Here is a 21,988-nt window from a genome sequence, read left to right on the forward strand (position 1 = left end):
TATAAAAAAAAAAAAAAAAAAAAAAAAATTAGGGGGGGGGGAGGGGGGGGAGGGGGGGGGAGGGCACGGGGGGATGGTTTGGGTGAAGTCTATTGTGGTATGTCAGGTAAGAGTAGTTTCATCAAAGTATCAATCAAATCTAATCATAAATAAAGAAGTTATTGCAATTTTAGCAAAATTTAATAATTTGACCTTGAGAGTCAAGGTCATTCAAAGGTCAAAGTAAAATTCAAGTTGCCAGGTACAGTAACCTCATGATAGCATGTAAGTATTTGAAGTTTGAAAGCAATAGCCTTGATACTTCGAGTGGATCGAAACACAAAATTTAACCATATATTAAAAGTTACTAAGTCAAAAAAGGGCCATAATTCCGTAACAATGACAACCAGAGTTATGCAACTTGTCCTTTTACTGTACCCTTATGATAGTTTGTGAGTGTTCCAAGTATGAAAGCAATATCTATGATACTTTAGGGGTAAAGTGACCAAAACATAAATCTTAACCAAATTTTCAATTTTCTAAGTATAAAGGGCCCATAATTCCGTCCAAATGCCAGTCAGAGTTACATAACTTTGCCTGCACCGTCCCCTTATGATAGTTCATAAATCTTGCAAGTATGAAAGCAATAGCTTTGATACTGTAGGAATAAAGTGGACCTAAACACAAAACTTAATCAAATTTTCAATTTTCTAAGTATAAAAAGGGCACATAATTCTGTCAAAATGCCAGTCAGAGTTACATTACTTTGCCTGCACAGTCCCCTTATGATAGTTAGTAAGTGTTGCAAGTATGAAAGCAATAGCTTTGATGCTTAAGGAATAAAATGGACCTAAACACAAAACTTAACCAAAATTGTCAATTTTCTAAGTATAAAAAGGGCACATAATTCTGTCAAAATGCATGCCAGAGTTATCTAACTTTGCCTGCCCAGTCCCCTCATGATAGTAAGTAAGTGTACCAAGTTTGAATGCAATAGCATTGATACTTACTGAGAAAAGTGGAACTAAACGCAAAACTTAACCAAAATTTGCAATTTTTTAAGTATAAAAAGGGCACATAATTCTGTCAAAATGCACGCCAGAGTTATCTAACTTTGCCTGCCTAGTCCCCTCATGATAGTAAGTAAGTGTACCAAGTTTGAATGCAATAGCATTGATACTTTCTGAGAAAAGTGGACCTAAACGCAAAACTTAACCGGACGCCGACGCCAACGCCAACGCCAACGCCGACGCCGACGCCAAGGTGATGACAATAGCTCATAATTTTTTTTCAAAAAATAGATGAGCTAAAAATGGTAGTATCAATTGATAATGACCACTTTGACACCTATGATGTGCAAACCGTGCATAAAGATTACAGAATGGCGTCACATTAAAGGGGCCTTTTCACAGATTTTGGCATGTTTTGAAGCTTGTCATTAAATGCTTTATATTGATAAATGTAAACATTAAATTTTAAAAGCTCCAGTAAAAAATAAAAAAAAAAATTTAAAAAAGGAAAACAAAAGTAGCCCGCAGCAGGACTCTAAGTAAAAACGCATTAGCCAACTGAGCTATCCTGCCAAGGATACATAAGATGCGTATTTTATACCTTATATCATCGTAGTTTCACAAATTTAAACGACATCACTAGAACTTTCCAAATTATTCAATCGCTTCGCGTTGCAACGCTTAATAATTTTTAGGTTTTTAAATCGTCAAAAGATGCATATAATGACTATATTAGACCATGGCAAATGTTCAGTAATACTGTTTCCTCACAAATATCATAACTAAACCGAAAATTTGCGAATCTGAAACAACTTTTCTCAATTTTGTCAATTTACCAAACCGTTAAAAGATCCCTTTAAAGTGAATTAAGGTTAGTAAACAATTGGTTAGGTCATTGTTTTAACATTTGACCCATTGATTGATATGACACTGAACAATTTCTTAATCGGCATTTCTATGATTATTAAAATACTGAACGATTTTTGTATTTGTTGAATTGTAATATATTGATAAAATGTTATATGTATATGTTACAATAACACAAAATAGACAAGAACAATTATACATTGAATACAAAATTCATGAAATGCAACATTCTGGCGAATTCAAATGTACAGACATTTTCGATTTCAAATTTAAATATCTGGCTTATTTCGCATTTTTCGACACAAGTTGGCAATTTTAATTGTCGGTTAATCATAGGTGTTAGCCTTTGATCGGCGTACACTACATTTTGCCGTGGAGTCAAAATAATGTAGGAGCGACTGTCCGGGTTGACAAAATAATGTAGGAGCGATTGTCCGGGTTGGCAAAATAATGTAGGAGCGACTGTCCGCCCTGTCAAAACATCGTAGGAGCGACTGTCCGCCCTGTCAAAACATCATAGGAGCGACTGTCCGCCCTGTCAAAACATCGTAGGAGCGACCGTCCGCCCTGTCAAATTTAGCGTAGGAGCGATTGTCTGTAGGAGCAATTGTCCGGATACCAGGTTTTTCTATAGCTATATATAGACATATAAGGAAAAATGCCCCACCCCCTGGTGCCCATGTTTTTGAACCAACCGGAACCATTTTTGAACTTGCCCAAGATATCATTTTGACAAATCTTCTGACCAAGTTTCATGATGACGGACAATAAACCGGAAATGTTTTTTAACTTGTCCAAGATTTCATTTGGAAAAATGTTCTGACCAAATTTCATGAAGTTTGGACAATTAATGTGGCCTCAAGATTGTTTACAAGGCAAATGTTGACGCCACACAACACGCACTCCACGACTGCCAAAAGGCGATCAAAAAAGCTCACCATTAGCACAATGTGCTCAGGTGAGCTAAAGAGCAAAAAGATAATCACTAGAAATTTGTTCCCACAAAAAATGGTTCTGGGCAACTTCCTAACCATGAACATGTTCAGTAGTGTGTCCTGCTTCATTAACACATACTTTCATCCTTAAATATGTTTTGCCATGCTTTGATCTGAATGTAAAAAAGCGAATGTCCAGGTCTCTAGCGTGCGTATTGACAATAAATTGCTTTGGATCACTTCGTTCAGTATGTAACACTCAACCCTGATAGGCACAGTGATCTCAACTTGACAGTCTCCAACGTCAGCTTAGTCTGGTTCTGTTGTTGACGATGACTAACCACACTGAGTTGCTTTGTCTTCATACAATGCAGTGTTGAGAGAAGTATCATCCTCAGTTCTCAGTTATGGATTCATCCTCATTGAGCAGGAAACCATCCTCAAGCGCTGTTGGGGATGATTCATCATGTCGAGATGGCTTGTGCTTCTTCTGCACCCCATAACTCAGTCACTCCCTCCTGGGCATGGCCAAACTGTAAATACAAATGAGCATATCAGATGAACACCAAATAATATGAAATGTATTATATGCTATTTAAAATTTAGATAAAACAAGAGATGTGTTCATCAGAAACACAATGCCCCCTACTGCGCCGCAATTTGACCTTTGACCTTGAAGAATGACCTTGACCTTGAACTTCCACCACTTAAAATGTGCGGATTCATGAGATACACATGCATGCCAAATATCAAGTTGCTATCTTCAATATTGCAAAAGTTATGGCCAACGTTAATTTTTTTTCGGACGGACGGACAGACTGACATACTGACAGTTCAACTGCTATATGCCACCCTACCGGGGGCATAAAATATAAAGGCCTCATGGAATTTATAAAGAAGGCACATAAGCATGCAATTTATAATGTTTCATATGTGAATTCTTTTTCTTTCTATCAGCATTTTAACCATTTTAACCCAACAACATTCAGGCTGTTTAGTTGACTTGTTACTGCATAATGTAATAATGGCAAATTCTCCATAAGATATAACACACTACTGCAGTTGACGGCCAGTTACCTTTAAAATAGGATTTATGTGTGTTACATGAATATTGTAACTTAAAAACTCTTCCATTATACAAAATTCCTTTTCTTGTAATAGAATGAGCTTCATTTTTATAAATTCATTGTCATATTTCAGCAAATGAACACAGAAAGACAATAAACAACCAATCCACCATTTACACCACACAATAACTGGTAATAAGACAAAATGCTGTCTTATTTCCAGGTATTGTGTGGTATTTAATATTACCTGAGCTAAGACACCTTAATAAATTATCTTCATGTATTATAAATTGATCAACAAGCACCTGTTTTAAATTAAATTCTTAGATTTAATATTCCTTGATCAATGGATTAAAATTAAATTATTAATTAAATTCTTATCTTAATTATTAAATGACTCTTGTTTCAAAACTAAATTTATAAATTAAATCATATATTAAATGATCAATTTATTTAAACTTTCCTTAACTTATAAAACTGAAGCACTTTTTTAATTAAGCACATTCTTCGATGATTTTAACTACACAAAATAAACAAACCATTATTTATACTAATTTACACAAAGTAAGATTGTGAATGAAAATGAAGTCAAATTATAAATGTTTAAATTATTATAAAAAGTTGATTTAATTGGGGAGGGCTAATCTCTTATCTGGCACCATACTGTGTCTGCCATTATAACTTTGATATACATCAAATGATATACATCACCATTCGGTGGACGGACGGACTGACCGACATGTACAAAAAATCTACCCCCTCTTCTTTAAAGGGGGCATAACTATGGGAAACCGTAAAACTATTGAAATCAGAAATTTGCTTATATATAAATGCATAATATATTATAGATTGATTATTAAATGAGGCATGTATTGATACGTCTTGCTAATTACAGCATTTAAACTTAGAGCAGATAATATAAAGATTTGTTAGAGAGTAAATTTTCCCCCCACAACTAAAATTTTGTACATAACATCTAACTGTATTTTTTTCTTTATCAATTGTGGATTTTAAAAATTCACTTAACTTTGTTAAAACAGAAAGAGCTTTCTCTTACATCATACATTCTCACAAGTCGTATATTTGTACAAAATGCATAAACATATTTTTGGTGTTATTTTGATGCATGTGTATTGTGTATTTATTATTATGGTAGTTTGATGTTTAGCTGTATATGCTTATGTCGCAAATAAACTCGCTGTTCTGTTCTGTTAATTTTATAATATTGGGATTTATTGTGCTCGAATCAAAGTCAGGGGAAGTCTACACTGTGTATTAGCAACCTTCTGTGTTGATCACTATCTAATTAGCTCAATACACAGGCACCTGGCTACTGTACTGGAAAAATTGGATTTACTGCCAAAATAACTGATTTCATTTATTGCTAAATTGTTGTGTACCTTAAAAAAACTTCAATAAATAGTAAACGCTCTACCATTGTCTTATATTTATACCGTTTGAAAAAGTTAATGACAATTATTGCAAGCGTCCGTTTTATTTACCATTATTATTTTAAATACGCGTCCAATGGCAAATAATACAGGTAAAATCATTATTTGATGTGGATATCAGTACAGTTAATAAATGTTAATAAATGTCTATATATTCTAAGCATAGCATACGCAATTGTATAATTCCGAACTAATATTATTTACTTATAAATAAGATCTAGCTAGGATCAACATCAACATGGATCAACATCACCGTTGTACTTTTTATTTAGTTTTCAGTAATCTGTCCTTGAAATAGAGGTAGCCTTATTAAAGACAGCGCTAAGTGTGAAAGTGGAGATTAACCCTTTGCATGCTGGGAAATTTGTCATCTGCTAAACTGTCGTCTGCTGAATTTCTAAAATCATCATTTTCTTCACTTTTTTTCAAAGAATACTATCAGAATAGCAAACAGTTTGGATCCTGATGAGACGCCACGTTCTGTGGCGTCTCATCTGGATCCAAACTGTTTGCAAAGCCCTTCAGAATCCGGTTCCAGCGCTCAAAGGGTTAAGAAATAAGATCTATTGCATCGCACTGGCGGTATAGCATGTAGTCTTAAATAAGACACATTTAAGACATGGATAAAATACAAATATGACACATATGAATCTTTCATTTCTTCAAAAAATAAGCACGTAGTCACATATAAATAAGACACATTTAAAACACAGAAACAATATGAATAAGACACATTTGAATCTTTCATTTCTTAAAAAAAGCATGTGAATCTTTAGAATACAATATAAAATAACATGTATTACTGACACATTATTCTCAAACAACATGTTTAATTAAAAAAATGTATCCGTACAATACTCAATATCCTTTTACAATGAATTTAACAAGTTTTCTTTAATGACCGATTCATCAAAGAAACACAAATTCCCAACCATAAACAACATGTTCAATTAAAAAAAAATGTTTCCGTACAATACTCAATATCCTTAAAAAATATTGCTCAAAAATCTGTTTTACTATATAACGTCTGGCATTTTTACCTATGGCATTTTTACCTGTGGCATTTTTACCAATTTACCTCTGGCATTTTTACGCTGGCATTTTTACCTATGGCATTTTTACCGCACACCATATAAATGGGTATCAAAAAGTAAATTTCAGTAGCGGGAAAGATATAATAGCAAATTCAATAAGTATACTGTATTTATATGACAGAAATTAAAATTCAAGTATGAAATGTGTCCACTTTATCAAATTCTAGTATTTAAATGGGTCCAGTTTATAAAACTTCTTGTATTGAAATGGGTCCACATTCTCAATGTTGTCGTATACAAATGGGTATGCTTAAAAAAAAAATCTTGTATCAAAATGGGTCTACTTTATCAGAGTCCCCCCCCCCCCCGGGTTTAATGTCTAGGTGTTTGTTACCCCTCACAGCAATTGCTAGGGGGGGGGCTACATCTTGTTCGGATTACAATAATTTTAATGTTTAAGTGGTCATTATTTTATGTTATTTTCTATTGATGCAAAGAAATACTTAAATTACTTCCCAAATGGTATAATATATTATAACATTATTATTTTTTTGCAAGCATTCCCCACACATTTGGCAACGTCAATATGGTGAAATAATCAAAAATAATATTTTCATGATATTGTTGAAAACACAATAAGAATCTTTTATTGACATACCATATATATATATCGCTCAAATCAGCCAATGAAATAAATGAAGTGTCTTTATTTGTGTCTAGCCGCAGGAAATTTTATTGGACAGTCTGTCTTACAAAGGTCAGGTAAGGTGAAAAGCTGGCTTAGACAGCTTCCACGAGAAAGTACAATTGAAACATATACATGTAACTGTTAAGCATGTGCTAATTATAGCAAAAAACAAAACCTGCATATTTAATTGGCTCTGGAGATAATCTGTCTACTGGGGTCGGTGATGTCCCCCAATAGCTTATCTTATCAGTTTATTTATAAACTGCAGTGTGATAGCTCTTATAATGAGGTGAAGCAAAATGTCTATGTCACAAAAGAATGTTACTTTCAGTTGCAACTGGGCAGACATGTGGTCAATTACACGAAAAAAAAATCAATGAAATTAATGATTTTAACTTATTTTTTAACATGATTAATGTTTTTTTTCATTGATATATTATTAATTGGTAATCTCAACCAAAGTGATCAAATTGATTACAGATGTATTAATTCATGCATTTAATAATATTTGGGCTTCTAGACCCTTTATCAACCACTGTTCATCTATAAAAAAAAATCCTATTCTTATTACGGGTGTCACGATACGCTCCCCTTCATTACTATACGTATCGCGGTACAGTGTGTACGATACAATATGTACCGGGATACGTATTGTCAGATGGAAACAACATACAAACCATTTTAAACCATTTTTTCAATTGTATTTAAAGACCTCTACATACATTCATTTCTTTAATTTGTAAAAAAATTAATTTTATTTTAAATTCATGATTACAAAATTTGTCATTTAAAAATTGGATATGAGATGATATTGGGAGAATTTCCGTTAACATTGATCCAATTACTGTGCCACATATTTTATTGATTGCGCCAATGGAATCTTTCTTGCCGCGTATTGTTACAACATCCAAACATTAAAAGTTTACTTGGCGCGTTGGCGCATATGAAAAATGCTGTACCGTACCATACGCACTCGAAGGCGTATCATGCACTGTACTGAGAGGAGACTATTACCATATACCGTCCCACACAGTACCGTGACACCCTTAATTCTTATCCTATTAACTTGCACAAAAAAGAAAGATGCATAGTACTGCACAATTATTGCATTTGATGTTCATGGGCATTTGAAAAGTGCGGTCACTCATTCAACTTCTATCAGAAAGGAAAGAAAATGCCAGAGTCTCTCCACTGGTGCAGAAGTTGCATGAATTGCGTTTTCAAAATGTAACTTATATACATGGGTTAACATGGTTCACTAAAATTCTCATGAAATCAATTATTTGACTGATTACTTAACTTATCCCACACCTAATTAAGCTCCAACACTTATTTTTTGCATAAATGCAGATCATCAATGCAATAGACTGTATTCGGAACTCCACTAATCGTTAGGTACAATAAACTTTTTACCATTATGACCCTAGTGTCACATGAATATTCTGGTACCGTACTTGCTTAGTTTGAACAAGACTATTTCCAAGCAATATAAGTCCAATACCGATGAAACTCCACCATTTTCAGCAATATTTCTAGTCTATTTGTTGCCATACCAATCAGAATTATTGACATTGGAACACAATGAATTGACATGCATAATCTCCATGTTGCCTTCTATCCATGTTTCAAGTTTCATGAAAAAATATGTAGAACTTTTAAAATTATCGCAGGATCCACTATTTTCAGCAATATTTCTAATCTATTTGTTGCCATAGCAACCAGAATTCTTGACGTAGGAACAAAATGAAATGACGTGCATAATCTCCATATTGCCATCTATCCATAATTTCAAGTTTCATGAAAAAATATGAAGAACTTTTAAAGTTATCACAGGATCCAGAAAAGTGTGACTGACTGACTGACAGACAGAGCAAAAACCATAAGTCCCCTCCATTTTCACCTGTAGGGGGAATAACAATACGCATTCCCGTGGATCTAGGTCAATTTTATTTGTAACTCATGTAAATTAGCCGAAAAAACCAGTTGCAGGCAAGTTCCAAATAAGAACTATTGTTCAGACTTAATCCCTTGAAATACCCCTTGGACCGAGAGCTGTCAGAGATCTACACCACTTGAGTAATTAACTACATGATAAGTTGGCAAGTATCTGATGTTGTTAATGTGTCATTTGTCTTCATGAATTGAAATTGAATCTGCTTTTTGGTCAAAAGTAATCATAATCATAAAATAATAATGAGTAATGACCTCTTGAAGTGGTAATCTATAAAATTATTATTTAAGTAAAACAAAAGCTATAATTAATGATCAATCCATGATTAATGAAAAAAGTAATCAATTAATAATCATGATGATAACAGATTAACAATTATGATTACCCCATGTCTGCTACTGGCAACTTATTGAAAATATAACCCCATTTCTCAGGTAAAAAGTTTTATCAACTCATCAAATAATTATGAAATGGTATTTGTACTAAATACTTCAGGTAAAAATGAAAGTTACATTTAAAATTTGAGATTTGCACAACAGTAGATAGCAGCTTGTGCTTCAGTGATTGAGACACAAAGAAACTATTATCAAGCATGTGCAATACCCTTAATGTTTTGAAGCATATTTAATTTGCATGAAATGTACAACTCTTTTATCTTGAAATAATTAATGAGAAAATCAGAGCTTCCCTTGACATACTTTTTTGTATCTTCATCACACCCTAGGGTGAATTAAAAAGAGACAAAACAAAAACACAATTTCTGATAGAATATTGGAAATAGTGTCACAAAGCATTTGGAGATTCTCAGAATGTTCAAAAGAAATTGTAAATACATTTTAAATGTTTATTTATGGATTATGATGAACAATTTAATGATCAATATAAAAAGTGCTTATGAAATGCTGGGAACAAATTAAAATGAATGTTGCCTTATTGAAATCCCATTGTGTTTTTTCCAGAGACTATTTATCATCTTTGATGTGAGGTGTGAGCATTTAGAAGCCCTTAAATCAATTGAAAGTCTGTCACATTGAATCTTAAATTATGAGTCTGAATATTGAAATGTGTAAAAGGTCCCTTTTTTGGGCTGGACTAAATGACTGCCAACTTATGACATTGAACAACAAGTTTTACTGTAAAGTGTCAAATGAGCAGTACAACAATTGGCCCAGTGACACCCCATTTGCACAAATATTTGTTTGGTACTTTTTCAATCATTATTGACCCAAGCATTATAACTCCTTAGTAAACTCCTAACAACAAGTATCGTTGAAAACGATGGATGCTCCCCGATGATGCGCTTTGTCAATCTATGTTAATAACCACCTAAAATCTATTATTAGCCTCGGTGACCTTGACCCCAAATTACATCAAGCGTCATCAAAAGGTAGGTCTATATATGTAAGGTACCTACATGCCAAATATGTAAGAGATCAGTAAAATATTGAAGGCGCTATGAAAAACTGTAACAAAAGTGTGACGGAAAAATATATAATTAGCCTCGGTGACCTTGACATTTACCTAAAAACTCATCAAAAGGTAGAGGTCCATGCAAGGTACCTACATGCCAAATATGAAAGAGATCGGTAAAGTAGTTAAGGCGGATGGCCCTATGAGAAACTGTAACAAAAGCGTGACGGAAAATCTATTATTAGCCTGGGTGACCTTGACCTTGAACCCAGTGACCTCAAACCTCATCAACAGGTAAAGGTCCATGCAAGGTACCTACATGCCAAATATGAAAGAGATCAGTAAAGTAGTGAAGGCCCTATAAGAAACTGTAACAAAAGCGTGACAGAAAATCTATTATTAGGCCTCTGTGACCTTGACCTTGAACCCAGTGACCTCAAACCACATCAAAAGGTAGAGGTCCATGCAAGGTACCTTAGACATGCCAAATATGAAAGAGATCCGTAAAGTAGTGAAGGCCCTATGAGAAACTGTAACAAAAGCGTGACAGAAAATCTATTATTAGCCTCGGTGACCTTGACCTTGAACCCAGTGACCTCAAACCTCATCAAAAGGTAGAGGTCCATGCAAGGTACCTACATGCCAAATATGAAAGAGATCGGTAAAGTGTTGAAGGCGCTATGAGAAACCGTAACAAAAGTGTGACGGAAAGAAGTAAGGAAGGAAGGAAGGACAAACTGGCCACTATATGCTCCGCCAAAATTTTATTTCGGGCAGCATAAAAATATAACACTTGTTTAACTCTTTCCCACACAAAAGCAAAGTGGAAGTGGCTATGTGCAAACAGTATAACTTCAGAACAGCCTGTGAATAAAACGCAGGCTGTTCAGGTTTTATGCTGTTTGCTGCTCATCAGTATCTAAGGGTTGGAAATGAAGTCTTTAAAACTTGGATCTAGTAAGAAAGGTCTTGAATTAAATATAACTTTCTAAGTGACTACAAATGCGTCAAAATACTACTTAATCTGCAGATTCATTAGCCCATTGTTATCAATAATTAAATCAAATACAACTGATAGATTTACCATGCCAACACATTGTTTAAAACAATTATTATAATACTTGTTTTCCTCAATAAAAAACAACTTATTTCGTATTCATTTAAAATTAATAAAAAACCCTCAAATCTCAAGATTGTTTGACCTGGAGATAATAAGATATTTGTGTGGAGTGTGTCCTTCAGCTTATCAGTTACTGTGTTACTGATTGTAATCTAATAAACCGTGGGTGACTGTGCTCTCTAGGGGTCTAAGGTGACAAAATAAGATAAGACTGGATGCATGTATTTAAGAGGGCATAAGGCACTATTTGGATTTTTTATATTAATAAATGACATTAAATAAAAATGGAAACTAACAAACTAACATCTCATAGATTATGGGCATTCAATAGTGGTGATATTATATTGTTAGTAAAAAACAACTGCATTAATTTATCAAAAAGAAACTTAACACATAAAATTGTCTATTTGGTATCTGAAAAATCTTTTCTTGCTGAAATTGTGATGTACACACCATCAATGCATTTGGTTACGTAATATCCCATATTTCTACGAATTCACTGATGGTATTGACACAACTTACATGTAACTGTAACAATAATAAATATTAATAATAATTATACTGCGAAAAAGTTTCCACCGTAGATTTTCATTTTCAAGTAATTGATCGCCTGATAATAAAGGCCAATTTCGTGCAGTCACACCAGCAACCAGTATTCGATTTCCATTCTGGGACCAGGGTCCATGTAAATTGTTTCGGTGGTGACAATACAATATAGGTGGAGCTTAAATTAGGTACTCTGGTTGATCCACATGGCACATGACCATGTCAACTTTAAAATATGTTTTTCAATGAGTCAGAGATTAATGCATAGAATTAAGCTCTTAATATTGAAAATTCTTCCCACATTTTGAGTCTTAACCGCAGGAGCTCCAGGTCAACACATTGTCATAAACATGATAATACATATTCATCATCACACACTGTCATGTAATTATTCAGGTGAGGAAGGAACTAAGAAATAAAATATATGCACACATGCAGACATTTGTTCACAACCTGTGGCTTTCAAGCCTAAAAGATGCAGCAGACGTAAACATCCTCAGGTGTGAAAAATGATGTTCAATAAATTAAAAATAATCTACAGTAGATACACTTGATTAACCACACAGACGAAATCTACAGTACTGTAACGACACTGAATTGCACTTAATTATGTGAATAATTTCATCATTGTTCAATTAATTAATTAATTCAATACCAACAACAAACAAGAGCACCGCCTTGCGGGTGCAGACCGCTCATCTATTTTCTTTTTAAAGGTGAAGGGACTCTCATTTTCAATCACAAAGGAGGGAGGAGTGGAGTGAAGAGGGGTGTATAGTGTGGGGTTGTGGACATTTATTACAAAATCGGGGGGGGGTATAGTGTGAGGGTGTGGTGATAATTTGTGAGATGATCTTAAAAAAAAAAAAAAAAAAAAAAATCAAAAAAAAAAATTTGGGGGGTGGGGTGGGGTGGGGGGGTGGGGTGGGGGTATAGTGTGAGGGTGTGGTGGTCATTTGTGAGATGATCTTAAAAAAAAAAAAAAAAAAAAAAATTAAAAAAAATTGGGGGGGGGAGGGGGGGGAGGGGGGGGGGAGGGCACGGGGGATGGTTTGGGTGAAGTCTATAGTGGTATGTCAGGTAAGAGTAGTTTCATCAAAGTATCAATCAAATCTAATCATAAATAAAGAAGTTATGGCAATTTTAGCAAAATTTAATAATTTGACCTTGAGAGTCAAGGTCATTCAAAGGTCAAAGTAAAATTCAAGTTGCCAGGTACAGTAACCTCATGATAGCATGTAAGTATTTGAAGTTTGAAAGCAATAGCCTTGATACTTCGAGTGGATCGAAACACAAAATTTAACCATATATTAAAAGTTACTAAGTCAAAAAAGGGCCATAATTCCGTAACAATGACAACCAGAGTTATGCAACTTGTCCTTTTACTGTACCCTTATGATAGTTTGTGAGTGTTCCAAGTATGAAAGCAGTATCTATGATACTTTAGGGGTAAAGTGACCAAAACATAAATCTTAACCAAATTTTCAATTTTCTAAGTATAAAGGGCCCATAATTCCGTCCAAATGCCAGTCAGAGTTACATAACTTTGCCTGCACCGTCCCCTTATGATAGTTCATAAATCTTGCAAGTATGAAAGCAATAGCTTTGATACTGTAGGAATAAAGTGGACCTAAACACAAAACTTAATCATATTTTCGATTTTCTAAGTATAAAAAGGGCATATAATTCTGTCAAAATGCCAGTCAGAGTTACATTACTTTGCCTGCACAGTCCCCTTATGATAGTTAGTAAGTGTTGCAAGTATGAAAGCAATAGCTTTGATGCTTAAGGAATAAAATGGACCTAAACACAAAACTTAACCAAAATTGTCAATTTTCTAAGTATAAAAAGGGCACATAATTCTGTCAAAATGCATGCCAGAGTTATCTAACTTTGCCTGCCCAGTCCCCTCATGATAGTAAGTAAGTGTACCAAGTTTGAATGCAATAGCATTGATACTTACTGAGAAAAGTGGAACTAAACGCAAAACTTAACCAAATTTTCCATTTTTTAAGTATAAAAAGGGCACATAATTCTGTCAAAATGCACGCCAGAGTTATCTTACTTTGCCTGCCTAGTCCCCTCATGATAGTAAGTAAGTGTACCAAGTTTGAATGCAATAGCATTGATACTTTCTGAGAAAAGTGGACCTAAACGCAAAACTTAACCGGACGCCGACGCCAACGCCAACGCCGACGCCGACGCCGACGCCGACGCCAAGGTGATGACAATAGCTCATAATTTTTTTTCAAAAAATAGATGAGCTAAAAATCAATTATAAAAGTGGATAACATTCATTAACCCTTTCAGTGCGGGAACCGAATTTTAAAGGCCTATGCAAAACGTGGTGTCTCATCAGGATCCAAACTGTTTGCTATTCTGATAGTATTCTTTGAAAAAAATCAAAGAAAATGCTAATTTTAGAAATTCAGCAGACGACATTTTAGCAGACGACACATTTCCCAGCATGCAAAGGGTTAAGGGGGAAGGGGATATATTTTTGCCCAAATTTCAAGTTCCGAAAGGCAGCAAACAGTCAAATCCATTTCATCAAAACAGAAAGTGACACAAGAACGCCTATTTGTGTCAGTGTCATAACATAGCGCTAAGGCAACATGCATTGAAAATAAAACCAAAGACAAGGCCAGCTTCTTCACTTGTGAAACTATTGCCCTTGATCTTCCCCCCGGAAGCGAGACAATTCACCCCCAAGACAATTCACCCCGAGGAGACAATTCACCCCCTAGACAATTCACCCCTGCTCCCTAGACAATTTTTTTGGATCTTTTGCTGTTTGTTTAGGATTTAGTAATTACAAATATCTGTTTTCTAAGGATAGTTATTTGTATTCTTTTTTATTTTTATGAAGTTCTAATAAAAGCATATTAAGATGTTCTCAGAATTTCTTTCTTTTTTTCATAAAATTACTTGCAATTGAAACATAACTGTGCTTTTTATCTATTGATGTTTGTTTTTGTTATTAACAATATCTTATTATAACACTGTATTATGTGAATTGGGAATAAGACATCAAACTGGGAATGGACATCATTTTGGTGATTTTCTCAAACAAAACTATTCATTTCATGATCTACATATATTTTTGTAATACATTATCTATAATTTAAGCTTAATAAGAACTTTTCCATGACTTTTTCATTAACAGTGATTGAATTTGTTTCATTTAAAGTGTATTTTGAAACCGTGTCCATGCGCGGCATGGACACAGTTTCATTTCATGAGGATTTTTTGTTTAAATTAATAAAAAATCAAGTTTTGAAGTAAAATCAATTTAAATGATGCTATTATATATGCAAGTATATGTTTTAATTATAATTTGTAAAACTAGATAAATGCAACATATAAAACTGCATATTATGCACTTTTGATAAAACACAATTTAATCCCAAATTGATGTCTTATTCCCAATTCACATAATACGGTGTTTTATTAACAATATCTTATTATTGTCTTTATGTCATTAAATAATTTATTATGTGTTTATGTTTTATTTAAGATTGATTTTATGCATTAAAACAGTTTATATTTGTAAAAAGTGTATGAATAAATAATAATGGTATTGGATACATTATTTGGAAATAATCTAATTGTTTTATTTGATAAGTTATGCAAGATTTCGAAATTTTTATAAAATTACTATATTTATTTTTAAATGGGAAATATAATAATAAAATATTTGTCACATAATCAGTCAACAAAGTAACAACACCTAAAAAAACAACCTTTTTCACACCCATAAAGGTATCAATAAACAGATAATCTGTCAGGCATTTAGAGCTGATGAGGGTACTGATTATCTAATGGTAAATAAGGCTATTACTGATTGTGGTTGCTTAGAGATAAGGCTGTAGTATGGAATGAGTTAACATACTGTATGATTGAAGTGGACTTGAATTGAGTACAATTTTTTTTTAAAGTACATTACATTTCAAAACATGTTTAAGAGGAGCATACTAGTGGTATTATAGTAGATTTAATAAATCATGAGGTATTCGTGTATAAGTAGCATTTTAAAAAATTATAACATAAAATGGTGTGAATTTGATACTGGCTTTGAAATGAATACTGATAATTGCAGACTAAAATATGTTTCAATACACAACATTACAAAACACAACTTCTATCACTAATCCTTCAATGAGAGAAAATCCAACAACTTAATGGATAATAAGAATAAAAATAATAATTTTTTTAATGAAACACTTTTGTTTATAGGCAGTTAAATAAAAATAATAATCAAAATATCAGGTGAACAACAATGGAATTTTTTAATACAATACCAGGTCTTAGAATTGCCCAGCCCAACATAATTATTTGTCAATGTGTGTAACTGAAGTCTTTGTTTATCTGTGTTGACACTTTGATAAAGCCTTGTCAGGTGTGTGAATGCTTATCATGTACCATCATGTAACTCTAATGGAACTCAAAACTCCCCATTTTTCTCATGTAACTGCGGCGTGCGTCAGGGACAAAATTTATCGCCCATCCTCTTTTCCCTTTTCCTAAATGACCTTGGGAATTACTAAGAATCTTAAGGCCACCATGGTATAGAACTTACAAATCCAGAAAACAATATTGCTACTTTTCTCAAAATAATTGTACTATTATATGCAGACGACACAGTCTTAATTGCTGAAAATGCCCAAACACTACAAAACTGTCTGAATGACTTTGCAGTGATTACTGTAAAACATGGAAGTTAAATATAAATAAGGATAAAACAAAAGTAATTATTTTCGGATCAAGGCAAAATAGAAACTTCTCTTTTAAAATAGACAACACGTCTCTAGAAATTGTTAACTCATACAAATATCTAGGTGTTTTTTTAGCAAAATCTGGTAGCTTCCTAACTGCAAAGAAACATCTTGCACAACAAGCAAGGAAAGCAATGCACCTACTCTATTCAAGAATTAATAACCTTAATTTACCAATATATCTGATATTAAAACTTTTTGATAACACTATCCTGCCAATATTAACATATTCAGCAGAGGTTTGGGGCTATGAAAGCATTGATTTACTAGAGAAAATACACAATGAATTTCTGAGAAAAATTTTCAATCTAAGAAAAAGCTCCCCACTTTATATGATATACGCAGAATTCGGAAGATACCCAATAGATCTCACTATAAAATGCAGAATGATTGCATACTGGAATAGATTAATAACTGGGAAACCGGATAAATTAGCTTATCTCATATTTAAATACATGTTAAACCTTCCTAACTTTGAATCTAAATGGATAAATTATGTAAAAAATATCTTCACACAAACTGGCAGAAATTACATATGGCTAAATCAAGATCAAATCCAAAATAAAAATATAAAGTACACTATAAAGAGCATATTACTTAATCAATACCAGCAAACCTGGCATACCTGACTTCAAAACTCAACAAAAGGCTTAAACTATTCAATATTTAAGGATAAGATTGAATTAGAGAAATATTTAATCACACTAACTAAATATGAATCATCTTTATTTATTAAACTTAGAACTGGTAATCACTTTTTCCCAAATGAGACTGGTAGATGGACCAATCAAGACATAAATGAGAGAACATGCCCTCATTGTACATGCAGAGATGTGGCGGATGAATTTCACTACATGCTTATATGTCCCTTTTTTAATGAACATAGAAGGAAGTTTATAAAAAATACTACTACTGTAGAACAAATACGCTAAAATTTAAAGAATTGTTGACAACAAGGTCCTTAAAGGATTTAAAAAAATTATGTAAATTCATAAAAGTATTATTTCAAACATTAACACGCTGATAAGTTTAACTTGGTGTATATGTTAAATTATGTTTGTTATCTTTTATGTATTTCAACAATTAAACCTCATAAGACTAATTCATATCCACAAAAAATATTACTTTAAACGCTAACACGTTGATAAATTTATTTATATAGAGAACAAAATCATTTTTTGCATTTCGTCTCAATCAATCAATTAATATTTTATAAGATGAATTAATCATCTTACATATTGGTATTACTACATCATAGTTCATGTTGAATACCTAACTTCATTCACTACGCATGTTTAAAATGTTTTTACGCATGTTTTTTCAATCTGGCAACAAATATCAATGTCACAAATTTGAAATTACTGATTTACTCATAAATGTTGTTAGCAAATTGTGATTTATATTTTAAACCTTGAACTAGCCAAATTATATGCAATGTACATGTATGTTTGTATCTCAAGCTTATTGTTAACCTTGCTGGAATATGTTTTTTAATCAATGACACTTGACACTTATTACTTATTGCAGCACTTCTACTCATCCCCCCTCTCCATCACCCATCCATGCCTTTCACCATTGATTTCATGTGCCATGTGTAAACTTACACAACTTCACAAATACATGTACAGTAAAGTACTTTTTGTCATGCAATCTCACTACTGCAGGTCAAATCGACACAATTTAGTACATGATTATATAAAGCTACTTGCTGAAACAATAACATAAAGTCCTTTACTTACGAATCACATGGTCACTGACACAGGACAAACATGGGCATGGTTAATCTGGCCTGACACAACATCGGTCAATGTCATGTGAATGGGTCACTTCACATTTGATCATTACTTAATTTAAACCCACCAATTAATCCCAAGTAGAATTACATTAACAGACAATTTCGGTCTACAAAATGTAAATCTATACGTCCCTTTTGAAAGTTTAGTTAATATGCGATCTATAAATGAAACACTCTCCACGATTATTCTACAGAGGAAACAGTGAAAACACAAACAATACGCACATTTCTGACCTAATTCCAGGGTTTACACACAGATCAGCGAAGCGCTGCAGACAAAAATAAATTAACCAATCAAATTCACCGGGTTTTAAATAGAACCGAATGAAAAAAACATAACTATAGTCTGCATCAGTAATCCATGTAAACAAACAGGTTATTCAGGCCAAAGGAATAAAAAATGTTTATTTCTCAGGTCAACATCATCATTCCCCCACTCAATTCAAATGCATGTCTCATATCTTTTTTCATCTCCACTTCTCTTTCTCTTTTCTATTTTCTATGTAAAGTCTAACACCATGTCACAATTGTTAATAACTCTTTGTAAAAGATGCATTGTCACTGTATACTCATGTGTCACTATATTTGTGATTTGAGCTTAATAAAGGTTTTGTTGTTGTTGTTGTTGTTGCTTGATTGTAATACCCATTAATAGCACGCTTCCAACCAGATTAAATTTCCTTTCTTTAATTAAGGTTTTCTTATCAATTAAACCATAATATTTTATTAAATTAATTATCCCATCTAACATGAATAAATAAGTAATTGTCATAATGTAAAATTCTAAGAATTAAATGAAACTAATTAATCAACTTCAATATTTGACAAAGTTCTCAAATAATATAATAGCAGTTAACCTAATAATATTATTTCAGTCTTCACGATAGTTCATTTTATCCACTAGCCATTCGGGCTACTGGAATGGTAAAGACAAGTAGCCCAGCAGCAAAATTACTAGCCCAAAGTAAATTTGTTAAAATATACACCCTGATAAAGGGTTTCATCTTTCAATAGCAGTTAATCTATTAAAAGTAAAATTGTATCCAGGGTATGTTAACTGTAAAGCCTATTGCAAAAACAATTGCAACACAATATAACAAGTCAATGTAATTATGTCCTTTATTAATTATAAGTATTTAACATGTGATAAACAACTTCTTCGTTCATCTAATCATCACTGCAATCCTGGAGATCCTCTTAGTCAGAAACCATATCCTGTAAAACAAGCAACCTGATAGTTATTTTCCAGAAGTTTACTTGACAAGTGAAGGCATAGATGGCATACTTTTATCATACATGTTGACTTTTTTCTTATGCTGTGTTTTTAAGCGTAGCTTATTAAACTCTGTCTTACAGAAGAAGCTTCTCCTTCATCACTGATTTTTTACCACTTTTCTTGAAATTCACGTTTCCGGGATTTTTCATAGTCATTTGTTGACTTACGATCAGAAGTGGGCAGTTTCTTGCCAGGCTTCACTCCAGCTACGTATTTAAGCATTATGCAGCCTTATGCGCGTAGGGACTTTCAACTTTGGAAATAAACACACAAACAAGGTTACAAAGTAAAACGATGTTTATTCGGGAAATGCAAGCTGCGTACGTCGATAAGTTTACTTCAGCAGAAAAACACATCAGCATGACGTGTGCCACTAGTAAATAACCAGTTTAAATTGTTCACCACGTGGCCTGTGTTACGACTCGAAAATGACCGTTGAATGTATGGACCAATCGGAACGCGTTTAAATCTCGTATTTTAGGCGAAGTTGAACGAAGTTCTGTCGGAAATCTTCGCGAAGTACTCACAAAATAATGACTTTTATCACACTTAAAAATGAAACAATATTGATACACAGAATTTCTACTGGCCCGACGGGCGTACAATATGGCAATTTTAATAGGCCCGAGCTATAATTTACACGCCCAGGCCAACGGGCGTGCGCTTATTTCGCAGACTGTTATTTAAATCCAATGCACAAATATTATAAATACAAAATACTTAATTTGTTTCAATTTTATATGTTGTAACACAGTTTATAGGAAAATAACATTGGTTGGATTGCATTTGACAAAAAACACTATTTCACCTTTCATTTACATACTACATTTATTATCTTCACATCAAAATTGTGCTACAAAGTCAAAATTATAACCCCAAACATCTGTTCACAACTTATTTTTAAATATGACAAAAGCAAATGACAATGCAATATCATATAAAAAATATGGCAGTGAATTGTCTTGGGGGTGTATTGTCCAAGGAAATCAAATTCTGGAGTGAATTGTCCAGGGGATGAATTGTCTTGGGGGTGAATTGTCTGACACCCTTTTCCCCACCCACCTAATTTTTAATGAAAAATTGAGAAATTTTACCCATTTCATGGCATGCAAAGTACATTCAAACAGAATGCAATTCTAGTTTTGGCTACATTACTCATTAATTTCAACCATGTACTGTGCTTATTTACCTACAAGTCTTTAGATTTTTCACAATTTACCTTTAAAGTTCTGTTCTGTTTCTGCAGCGTGAAATATTGACCTTCGCAAAAACCTCCTTTTTGGAGATCCAAAATATCCTTGCAAGGGAGCTGTCGCTAGTTTCAATGTTGTTTTTTTTACAATATTTTGAGACATTCTTTCTTAAACCTAACACCAGAAATACCTTTTATAAATTCCTAATCGATTTTTAAAGACCATAGGTTACCCATACCCTAAAGATATGTAATTTTCCCCCTTTCACTGATATGTGCTCGGTACGACTAAAGAGCGTATATGTATATGTAGTGTATCGCAACCGTTGTTTATTTTTGGTGTTTTCACTTCATATACACTTATATTTGTTAATGCAGCATCAACATACTACAACAATATCCCGGAAAGAGAAAAATAATGCATTTGAATATCAACCGTAGTTTCGTTTTGACAACTGACGACATACAAGATTCGATTTACGAAGTGAATCTAAATCTAGTTTTAGTGCAGATTCGTTCATACGACACAAATACACTATTTTGTTTTACGGATCATTTCGGATTAGAGGACTGGGTGAGTCATGTAAAATATCGATTATAATATATACTTTTTATAAACAACTGGCAGCAAGATGAGTTGCAGATAATTCGTCAGTAACCACATTTAAACTAACTCTTTTGACCTGTTAATTATGTTCAGCTCAATTCAACAGTGAAACATGCCCATAATATCACTTTAATTGTTAATTTGGAATTGTAATAATAAACCATATGTCACCTAATCAGTCAAGAAAGTAACAATACCTGAAAACACCATATCCTATTTCCCACCCCTAAAATTACAATAAACAGCTAATCTGTCAGTCATTCAGAGCTGATGAGGGTACTGATA

At 33.3% G+C, this 21,988-nt stretch overlaps 1 protein-coding gene across 9 annotated transcripts in view; it reads left to right on the plus strand.

Annotated features, from left to right (window-relative positions):
• Positions 1-21,988, plus strand: part of LOC127847287 (uncharacterized) — a 382,744-nt gene that overhangs the window by 88,611 nt on the left and 272,145 nt on the right. The window contains exon 1 of one of the 9 annotated variants that reach the window (XR_008033899.1): positions 21,388-21,670. The exons of the other annotated variants lie outside the window; for them this stretch is intronic. The gene's annotated coding sequence lies outside the window, so the exon portion shown is untranslated. Of the gene's footprint in view, positions 1-21,387; positions 21,671-21,988 lie in introns of those variants that run through there. 9 annotated transcript variants of the gene reach the window in all.

This window comes from Dreissena polymorpha, chromosome 10, assembly GCF_020536995.1.
Source record: "Dreissena polymorpha isolate Duluth1 chromosome 10, UMN_Dpol_1.0, whole genome shotgun sequence".
Classification (NCBI taxonomy): domain Eukaryota; kingdom Metazoa; phylum Mollusca; class Bivalvia; order Myida; family Dreissenidae; genus Dreissena; species Dreissena polymorpha.